Below are 11125 nucleotides of genomic sequence, written 5' to 3' on the forward strand. Positions count from 1 at the left end.
AAAAAAAAAAGAGCTAAGAGAAGCCAGTCTGTGGGCACAGTCAAAAACCTGTCCTGACTGAAGAACTGTATCCTGAGTTGCTCTTGATCCTGAATTGTAACCTGTTACTTCCCTAATAATCATTCCTCTCTTCAAGAAGAAAAATTGGATTTGTAGCAGTTGGTCCACAACCAAATGTGGTGACTAAAGTGATCAACCTATTCTTGATGAATTTCAATTATGACCCGGCCTATTCAACGTAAGTCAATACAAAGGATCAGAGTCCATTTTAGAAGTCTGCTTGGGAGACTGTAGATAAGGGTGAAGACCATCACTACTATAGCTGTGATGCATTCTCTGCCCAACCTCCAGAAGCTACAGCCACAAATTTTGGTTGCTAATACCTATTCTGAAAGAAAGTGATGCTTTCTACTCCAGTAAAGTTACAATCTCAGAAACCCATAGGGGGTGGTTCTATCTTGTTCTATGAATCAGTATCCACTTGATGACAGTGAGTCTGGACTTGGCTTTTTTAAATACCTATGCCTGTCAAGGGCTAGGCAGGACTGAGGATTGAGGAGAAACTGCCTATTCTGAATCAACAAACCAATTTGTTGCCAATGGAAAGGCAGTGTTACAGTGGGAAAGATGCTGGGATGACTACTGTGACTGGGGGCAAGGACTCCATGCCAGCACAATCACCAGGCTGGTGGACAAGACCAAAGGAATGCCTAGCACTGTGAAGAGGACCAAGTCTTTGGTCGATGGGAGCCTCACCAGTTTTGGGAAATCAGATGATACAGCTGGTAAACAATGGTATGGAAAATGCATTTACTATATCAGAACTACTGATAGACCAGAATCTCCCTCTCACCCAGGAAGAACCAGGAAAAAAAAAGAAGTGAAAAGGATTTGATGCGGTTCAGAAGCCAAATTGTTACGTTAGATCAAAATTTCTGTCCACCACACATCATTTGCATGTCCATTAGCAGAGTTAAAGAAGCTAAGCAGAGTAGTCAAGAAACCATTATCAACTCTATTCTATTAACTTGATTAGATGAATTTTGCCAAGAAGAATGTGCATGGTGATAACAAGATATTCAGGATGCTCAAGGTAAGTTCTACCTTTCAGGGATGACAGGGTAGAGAAGCACCAGCATGATACCAGTGAATACCCCTCTGCTGAGCACATCAAGGTCTCTGCTCTTGCTATAACCCACACCTGACTCAGCAGCCCCAGACCACCTGTTACACCCTCTTAACCAAGAGCCAAGGGTCACCTTGGGAACATGCAAGATCAAACCAACAAGCATCAATGGTGCCTCCTTCTCATTTCTCATAAGGGGCAGCCACTTCTCGTAAGGGGCAGCTGAAGATAATGAAGGTGTCTCTAGACGGTACCATGTATTATTTTGTTAACAACATGCCATTCAATGGGCTGGTCAGCCCCTTTCATCCTCACCTGACTGAATCTCAGAAGGCCCAAGACCAAACTGCAAAGTAAGATGAAACCGGCCAGTAGGTCCAGCAACCTGATCATCCTGTTGTTTTTAGTGCCAGGGAGTTGGTTCCGGCTCACAGAGACCCTCTGCAGAGTAGAAGAAAACACTGCTCAGTCATGCCCATCCTCAGAATCGTGATGTTGAAGCCATTGTTGCATCCACTACGTCAGTCCATTTCTTTGAGGGTCTTTCTCTTTTTGCTGACCCGCTACGTCACCAAGTATGATGTCCTTTTCCAGTGACTGATGTCTCCTGATAAGATGTCCAAAACAAGTGAGAGGAAACCTTGCCATCCTTGCTTCCATGAAACATTCTGGCTGTACTTCTTCCAAGACAGATGTGTTTGTTCTTCCGGCAGTATCTCTGATACTTTCCATATTCTGTGCCAACACTATAATTCAAATGTGTCCATTCTTCTGCAGTCTGCTTTATTCATTAGTCAACTTTCAGACGTGTATGAGGTGAGTGAGAAAAGCATGGCTTGGGCCAGGCATACCTAGGTCTTCAAAGTGACATCCTTGTTCTTCTTCAATACTTTAAAGAGGTTTTGTGCATCAGGTTTACCCAATGCAACACATCATTTGAATTCCTGGCAGCTGCTTCCATGAACATTGATTGGGGATCCAAGCAAGACAAAATCCTTGGCAACTTAAATCTTTCCTCCATTTATCATGAGGTAGTTCATCGGCCCAGCTGTGAGGCTTTTGGTTTTCTTGCTATCGAGTTGTAATCCATACTGAAGGCTACAGTCCTTGATCTTCATAAGCAAGTATTTGAAGTCCTCTTCGCTTTCAGCAAGCAAGTTTATGTCACCTGTACATCACAAGCTATTAATGACCTTCCTCCAATCTTGATGCTGTATTCAGCTTCTTGGATTATTTCTTCAGCATTTGATTAAATAAGTATGGTGAAAGGATACAACCTTGACCCTCACCTGTTCTGATTTTAAACCACATAGCATTCCCTTGTTCAGTTTGAACAACTGCTTCTTGATCCTTGCACAGGTTCTGCACGAACACAATGAAGAGTTATGGAATTCCCATTCTTCTCAGTGTTATCCATAATTTGATATGATCCACATAGTTGGATGTCTGCATAGTTAATAATATGTAAGTAAACAGCTTCCTGGTGTTCTCTGATTTCAGCCAAAATCTATCTGATATCAGGAATGTTCCATGTCCTCTTCTAAATCTAGCTGAAATTTCTGGAAGCTCCTTATCAATGTACTGCTGCAACCGCTGTTAAATTATCTTCATCAAAATTATATTTGCATATGATATTGATATTATTCAATAATGTCTACATTCTGTTAGGTGACTTTTTTTTTAATTGGGTGAAAATATAATCTGACCATAAACACACTAAAAAACAAAGCCTTACCCTGTCACCAATGCATGTTACAGCCAGCTAAATGACACATCATATTGTTGAAATTAACCTGCTAAGCAAATCTGAACTAGGTAATCAAGTAGCTAGACAAAACATCCTCTATTATAGTTACTTCCATCAGGTTTAAAATCTGCTGGGTTTGAACCACAAACCTTTCAGTTAGCAGCCAAGTACTATAACTACTGTACCTCCAAAGCTCCTAGCTATCCAGGGAAAAAAACAAAAGACCACTGCCATTGAGCCTTACTCATAGTGACCCTAGGGACCCTGCATAAGGTTTCTGGGGCTATACATCTTTACTGGAGCAGATAACCTCAACTTTCTTCCCAGGAGGGGCTGGTAGGTTTGAACTGAAACCTTCAGGTTAGCAGCCCAATGCCTAATCCACTATGCTGCAAAAGAAGGTCCTTAGTCAAGGAACGAGAGGCATAATTACACCCAATCTATTCTGTGACTGAGTCTGCCTTTGATGAAGAAGATTCTGCTGAATACTTACTCACACAGCAGACATATGCAATTTTAATATTCTCATAGTCTGCATTGGCAGGTGTAATTAATATGATATGGTTCTAGCAGGAGCTGAAGTCATATGCCTGAATTTCTGCCCCTATCAGGTGTGTTAGTTGTGCGGTGGTTAAAGCACTCTACTGCCACAGGAATATTACAGGTTCTAACTGACCAGCCAGTTCAGTGGAAGAAAGATATGGCAGTCTGTTTCCACAAAGATTTACAGCCTTGGAAGCCCTAGGGGGCAGGTGTACTCTGTTCTATAGAGTCACAATGAATCAGAATCAACTCAATCATCATGGGGTTTTTGATTAGTATGTGATCCTTCCCCATACCTTTCATATCTATTAGCTAACCTCTTTGTCAGCCTTGATGAAAGAATGGAGCCCATGGTTAGTTGCTGCTGATCCTTCTACTGAGGCCCTGTGCCAGCTAGGAGTCTGCCCCTGGAGTTGCTATGGAAACTGTCCCCTTCTTCTGCCTACAACCTATTGTGGCTTTCTGCTTCCCCATAGTACTACTTACTTTCTGACTGCAGAAGAGGAGGCCTACACATCTCTCTGTGCTCCTTTCGATTCAGATCCACAATCGTGGCACAGGGAGGTGAAATGGAACACGGTCTCATGTATCATGTAGGGTGAGGGACCCCTACTATTTGAGGTTCTGCCAGGGCTCTTATTTCCCTCTGTGCTACAAACAAGATTTTCAGGGCTAGATCCCATCTGGTTGCAGAATGGACTAGCTAGGGACGCATGCTGTGTGGTCCTTAACATGCAGACAATAGCCCAACCCACCCCAGAGCCTCCAGGGAGAAGATGGGTCAGAAGATGGCTCAAAAGTCACATTCATCCCCAAAGTGTCAGGCAAATGGAAAAAAAGACAAATTGTGGCTGGAGTCCTAGAGGGACAGACTATCTGACACATACATGTACACCATGTCCCTGGTAAAAGAAGCTGCTGTAATGCAGACTAGGGTGTGGAAACACATGGAGCAGGTGGGGTGGGGGGTATGGAGGGGGGCGCAACTTTATAGCACCATTTTCCCAAGGATGTTCCAGTCAGTCATTTAACGGTGCCAGAAAGTCTCAGCCCCTGGTCCTTGGGCTTTGGGAAGGTCACCCTCTTCTCTGGTTTAAACATTGCCACCTTCCTGCGTTGAGCATTCTCCAGGGGAAGCAAAACATGTCTCTCAAGGTTACCCATTGCATTGTCACATCACTCGGGAGTAGGGAAGGCATTTCCTGGGTTTTACTCAAATTCCCCCTTGCTGCAGTCTGAGCTCATTGCGCACCAGATGGAGACTGGCCAACCCACTGTTTTCAGAATAACAACTCACTAGGGACTCAGGGCCGGAAGGTCACTCTGTCCCCTCCAATTCTGCGAAACCTTCCCGAGCACTCCTAAGGCCCAGGACAAGGAGGGTAAGAAGCCAAGGATGGAGACCAGTGTCTTGGCAAGCAGTGGGGAATACGATTTCTTCTTCAACTAAAAAGAAAAGAGGCAGACGGAGATGGAGACAACAATACGAACTCGGGAGACACCGATGGACAAGATGGCTCCGCTCCGTTCGAGCCAAACAGTGGAACTGCAGGATCGCACAAATCGAAGTAACATCCTAACTGGAAGCTTCTTCCGGCGCCGAGCGAAAGTCCTCTCCTCTGCACCCGGCCCTCGGAGGCCCACCTATGCCCAAGTAGGAGAGCAAGCTCCCCGGTGGGGGGGCGGGGGGCGCAGAGAAGAGGCAGGGGCTGAAGGGGGCGGTCACCCACACATCCGCGGCCAGCCGGAGAGACCGCAGAGCCAGGCGCCGCACCCCCAGCCCCGCCCCTGCGGCGCCTGTGCTCCGCCCCCCGGCAGGCAGCAGCCAATGGCAAGCTTCGGCCGCCGGCCTTTAAGAACGGCGCGCACTCTCCCTGCAGCGGACGGTGCTGGCCTAGCACTCCGTGGGAGTTTCCATGGAGACCGAGGCAAGGCCCGGGCTGCCTCGCAGCGTTGCCATGGAGACAACGCTGGGACTTGGGCTGCGGAGCCCAGACGACGTTCCGCTGCCTCCGAACCCTGCGGAGCAGCTGTGCGAGGCCGGAGCCGGTGTGGCCGCGGCACGCTGGGACCCGCGGAAACACTCTTTGCTCATCGTGATCGGTGATATCGGTACTGAGAGTCAGCTGAGGGCCGTGCGGGCCCACCTTGAACAAGGTGAGCCGCTGTCCTGGCTGGGCATCCTTCCTCCCGTGCTTCACCGCCATCTGCATTCACCTCTCGGTGCGGACGTCTGCATACTGCATCCCTAATGTGCGTTCCCTGAGATCTGAGCCCCCGGTTGATCTCAGTCATCAGCCCCGTCGCCTGCATCTTCCATGCCATAGGTCCATATACTCTCCAGCTTCTCACATATCCTATCCTTCCCCGCACAGCCCTTGGCATCCCGCAGTCTCCCAGGAGGGTGGAAGCTCGGTACAGCCCCTGGGGCCCCTCCCACCACTCTCCTCTTTCGCTGTGTCTCTGGGAGAGATGCTGGAAGGTCCTCACCATTCCCTGGAGAGTCCATGTTCCCTACCTTACAGTGTCTTCTTTGGGGGTCCCTGAACAGGCCCAAGGTACTTTCTGAATGCCAGGAAGGAGTGTCTGGCAGCCAACCTGAGGGAGTGACCTTCGTGGTCACTGGCTCCTCAGTCCTCACCTCCCTCCCCAGTTGCTGCTCTGTGGCGCAGTGCTGCGGAGCCACCTGCGGGTGGAAGCTAGCTGAGGAGGGATGGAGGCAGAGGGCAGGCAAGAAAGCTCTTGGATGTCATTTCTCCCCCAGTCAGTCAACTCTGCAAGAGAAGTCCTCACTATGAACAAATTAATGACCAAGTTTCATCTAAATTCTGACCTTTTCCCTCAGGCTTAGGCAAATTCCAGGGAAAGAGGCATTTTTGAGGTTGTTCATGACTGCTGGCAGCCCTTATCTTTCCCTTCCCCTTCCCTCTATATTCCCGACAGTCTGACCTTCCTGCCTTATCCAGAGCCTTCTTTGTTTCTCTTTCTCTCACAGGGATTCTCTCCTGGAACATTGACTTATCATCCTTTGACCTGAACCAACAGTTGAGACTCTTCATCACCCGGCACCTAGCTCACTTCTCTTCAGAGGTCAAAGGTTAGGACTAGTACCATTTGTCTCAATCCGCTGGGTAGAGCTGGTCACAGAAGAGCAGAGGTTGTCTCCCATAGCTTTGTGGGAGGTTTGGGTAAGAAAGAAGGGAGGGAAGTCTTGCTTGGGGGGTGGGGGCGGGCAGAGTTGCAAAGCTCCACAATCACTCCCAGAATCATGAGTACACTTTGCAGACAGATGGCATGATGGTGGAGGGAGCTTGGAGGACATAATTTCAACCTGAGAAGAGGGTGATTTGTGGACACTACTGATGTACACGGAGGGAATGAGGTACTTTGCTGAGTAATTTTCTTCCATGCAAAGACCCACTCCCTTCTTTCTGCATCCTCCAGCCTTCGCCTTTCCCTTTCCAGAGACCCCCAAATCTCCCATGCACCTTCCCAGACCTTTGCTTACTGCTTTTCCCTAGGCTGTACACCCTACCTACCACATTTCAGGAGTCCTGGGTTTCTCCTTTGGTTCGGCCAACAGATCTCCCCAGCAGAACAGTAGCCTGGGGCCAAAAGTTGATAAGCACCCTCAAATCCCAGGTGGAAAGCAAGAGCCTGGATTTACTCCTACAAGAGCTAGTTGCATTCTGAGGTTTGGCTTTGAGGTCAAAGTTTACAGGATACAGTTTACCATTCTGCTGGGTGGGAAGAAATGGGTTAGAGATTTTGGAAACTTAGATTTTCAGAAACTATCATCCTATGAGTGTAGGTGGTAGGATATCTATGGCAAAACTGCAGAAAGCCCTATATTCCATTAAAAACATCAGGCATCTGGTCATGTTATCGATAAATGCTGACATATCAATTCATGTACCAATGCCTTTTATGGACAATGAAATCCACCCAGCTACAATAGTCTCTGCCACCAAACGATGGCATTCATATCTTATGCTAATACTTCTACATTTGCCAGTATGATAGATAGTTACCTCTTCTTCACTTTCAACTCTTCCTCCTAACTGCCAGATCTTTGGTCACTTCCCTGTTCACTAATTTCCACGGAGATGCTGCCATAAAGAAGAAGAGACAAAGTTCATATGATAAGTGCTCCATTATCCTAGGAATATGTGCAGCAAGTTTAAAATTGTGAGGCTGGTCTCTTCCTGTAAAGCTAGCCACTCACTGTTTTAAGTTGCCCTCCTCAAAATGACTCATCACGGCTTCCTCCATGCACACCGATAAGGACAAATCAGCAGGTTTACTACTGAGCCCTCCTACGAGTTTGTTTGCAAGAGTGGATGTGGATATGGCAGTATATAAAATTAATGACTGAATTGAAGTTTGGGGGGAGGATATATCTGATATTCATAAGTCACTGAATTCTCTAGCCTGGCCATTGTGACCAGAGTTGGCTGGAGACTTGGCTGCTTTTTGGAAACATATAAGACCTAACGAAAAATGAAATCAAGGTACTTAGCCAAACTCCAGATAAAGATGCAGGGATGCTTAGCAAGATGCTCACAGGGAAATGCATAGTTACTCTCAGGCACTGCAGATAAACATCCACTGGACCTAGTCAAAGGGTTTTGTCATAGAGATTAGGGCTACGCACCTAAGATCAGGGTTTACTTTAGTAAACGGGTTTCTATTTTATTATTTTAGAAAATTTCATACTGGCCTGTCAATGTCTCTAAGGATAGAGAAGATTTCCTGGAAAAACCCACATGGCTGAAGATAGCCCCAGACCCACCCCTGCTTGCTCCTCTTTCAATTGTCCCCACAAATACTTAGCCGAGAGCAACCGCAGACACTGACCCTCTCTTCAGCCTCCAGTTGGCGGAGAGGCAAAGGAAATGAGGAGACTGGGATGGGTTCAAGGGAATAGTCTAGTACCCTGTGATCTCATCCTTTCTGCCCATTGTACTGACTGGGTCATTATCACTATCACCTGCCCTCCATCCCTGGGCCAAAATTCTGAGAAAGGTGACAAAACTATATCCTACAATGATGAGAATGCAAGAAATCCCACATCTACACACCCACACATGGAAAAGAAGAGGCAGTCTGATAGAGGGTTGGTGGTCTGGCTCCTACTCATGTTCAAGGCTTGGTCATGGTTACAAAAAATGGCTTTTGCACCAGGGGGTCATCAGGGGTGACTTGGAACTTAACCTTTTAACTCCTGAAAAATAGCTAGTTTCCTGTGATAACAAAAACCCAGAAACAATTCGAACAGTGCCTACAGGGAAAGGTAGGGCCTTATCATTTATAACTGGTATACCGGGACTCTAAGGAACACAGTCAGAGGCACCAGTTTGGCGGGAGGACTACTGTCTGACACTCCATTACACTGATGTACTCGAAAGTGACAGCTACTTCTACAAACGTGAAAACCATCCTGAATTAATAGAGAAGCTCTTGGGTCCCTGGAACTGGGATTTACATGATGTGAAATGGGAAAGCAAGGACATGATAAGTACTTCAAGTCCCACCCTGTAGGCTTCTCTGGGTTTACTTGGAAGCTAAGGGTATGGTACAGCAGGCTGGTCTAAGATTCTAATTTAATTAAGATAGCCCTGGGCACCCAGATCTGCCTGGATGGCCTCTCAGAAATATTTCACCAAAGAGAGACAGAGTGCCAGGGGCATTTGTGCATGACAGGTGTAGGATTACAGGAATTAAACATTTGTTCACCTTTTATGTCACTCAGCCTTCACTGTATTGTTGAAGGACGATAGGTCTGATATTAATGACACTCACTTTCTAGTGCAAAGTCTTTGAGCGATTAAGTACTTGGTTTGTTTCACAGCATAATTTGTAAAATGGTGAAGCCATGTCACTGCTGTCACTTGTATCTGAGCTTAGGGCTCGCTCTCTCTCTTCCCCTGTGGCATCACACCATTCCCTGCAGCAGAGCCTGGGAACCCAGCAGCTGGTGGTGGGAGGTGGCTGTTCCGAGGATGAGGGATGAAGGAACCATGCCTCGCCTCCGGTGTGGCTCTTGGGGTGGCATTTGAGCAAAGGGTGGGCTCTGCATTGGGCCGAGAAATGTTATTTTGTCCTCAAGCCAAATGTCTACTCAAGTTTCCCTAACTCGCTCCAGAAAGCGAGATTGAAGACTAGAGGTTGGAGGGAATAAGAGCTATGAGTTTGCATAAGGGGAGGTGTTTCCTTTTTGTGGTACTCAGACCTCTGCGTAGTCTGTGCTGTGTAGTGATGTTGGATGTGGCCCTCTGGCTCTCTGCATCCCCGGATCTGTACAAGGTTTCCTCCCACCCTCCTTCTCCCCCCCCTCCAAACACACACACACAGGGTACCAGTGACTCAGCTCCTCCTCTCCTCTGGCTGCAGTAATGGGGGGTGGAGGATGCTGAGAGCAGAGACTATTTTGGCTTCTCTGACCTTCAATGCAGTTCTTGGCAACCCAGGGCAAGGGTGGAGCTGGTGCTCCAGTTTGAGTGGGATGGATGCTAATGTGAGGAAGGCATTAGGAGCTGGCCAGGGCTTGGGGAAGATTGGAGGAATGAAAGAGGGCCAAAAAAGCACGCCTATCACCTGGCTGGAACTGAGCCCTGAACCGCTCCAGATCCACCCTTTGAGCCCTGGAGTGCTTCAGGAAATCTGAGCCGGAGTTAGTGACTAAGAGAATTAGGGCTAGCACTAGAAGAATCAAGGGGGGGTAGAAGAGATATGAAAATACTGCAGTGGCAAGGAGGTAATGGGGACCCGACCATCCTATGAAGTCATTACAAACCCAAAGAGTACTTCATGTTCTATTTCATCACTGGTCTACCCTCAGAAAACCTGGCTCAGGCAGGAGTCCTGAGGATGCTCTTTGGTCCCTGTTAACCCTGTCATTACTGAAAGGCAGAAAGCCCCCTGGCCAGTCACCACAGTGGGAGACTGCCTCCTCACACCCAGTGCCCCCCACGCCCTAAGTGGTGGGTGCCTGTGTGGTTCGGGTGTGGTGCTGCATTGGCACACAGCTGCTCGCAGTTCCCTGGCCCCTGTTCTCTGCCCAACCTCCCCACCACAGGCCAGGGACTTGTTTCTGCCGCTGTGGCCTGTAAGATGACCAAACTCAAAGTCATCAAGTGGACTCTGACTCACTGTGACCTTAGAACGAAGTGGGGCTGCTCCTCTCGATTTCAGAGGTCATCAAGCTTTAAGGGAGTAGCAAGCCTAACTGTTCTCTCTCCCAAGGAGCAGCCCTCCCTTATAAGTCCAACTTGTAACTGACCCATCAACTGCACCTCCCCAACCCCAGCTTTCTTCTCAGGCATGGCTCCCCGGCCCCCCTATCCCCCATGCTTTTAGCCCTCAACCTCTTTTCTGCTGCTCCTCCCAGGGTCTCTCTGAGGGGACAGGCAGCAGATGGTTCCTCTGAAAAAGGGGGAGGGTCCAGGCAACCCACACACCCTACCTTCCCACTTCCTGCTTTAGGCTTACCAGCCGAAATGAATGAATCTTTCTTGACTAAGCAGGGCTCGGGGAGAAGGGTGTCTAGCCTGTGAACTGCTAGAGACCACCCTGGCCCTGTAAGCGGCTAGCTGACTCCTCAACCCCACACAACTAGGCGGAAACGGCACCAAAGCCCTGACGTGTGCAGGCAAAGAAACAGTTAAATCTCCAGTGGCTCGTCAGGGACCAGCCCCTCTTCCCCGCCC

At 48.1% G+C, this 11125-nt stretch overlaps 1 protein-coding gene and 1 pseudogene across 1 annotated transcript in view; both read left to right on the forward strand.

The window, feature by feature from the left end:
* Positions 1-5314, forward strand: part of LOC123521267 — a 21835-nt pseudogene extending 16521 nt beyond the window's left edge.
* An 89-nt stretch (positions 5315-5403) lies between these two features.
* MAP1A (microtubule associated protein 1A) overlaps positions 5404-11125 on the forward strand; it is a 20181-nt gene continuing 14459 nt past the window's right edge. Inside the window, exons 1-2 of the mRNA XM_004709388.2 lie at positions 5404-5573; positions 6412-6513. The gene's annotated coding sequence lies outside the window, so the exon portion shown is untranslated. The remainder of the gene's footprint in view (positions 5574-6411; positions 6514-11125) is intronic.

Source organism: Echinops telfairi, unplaced genomic scaffold, assembly GCF_000313985.2.
Source record: "Echinops telfairi isolate 266 unplaced genomic scaffold, ASM31398v2 ScPeMD7_8;HRSCAF=38, whole genome shotgun sequence".
NCBI lineage: Eukaryota > Metazoa > Chordata > Mammalia > Afrosoricida > Tenrecidae > Echinops > Echinops telfairi.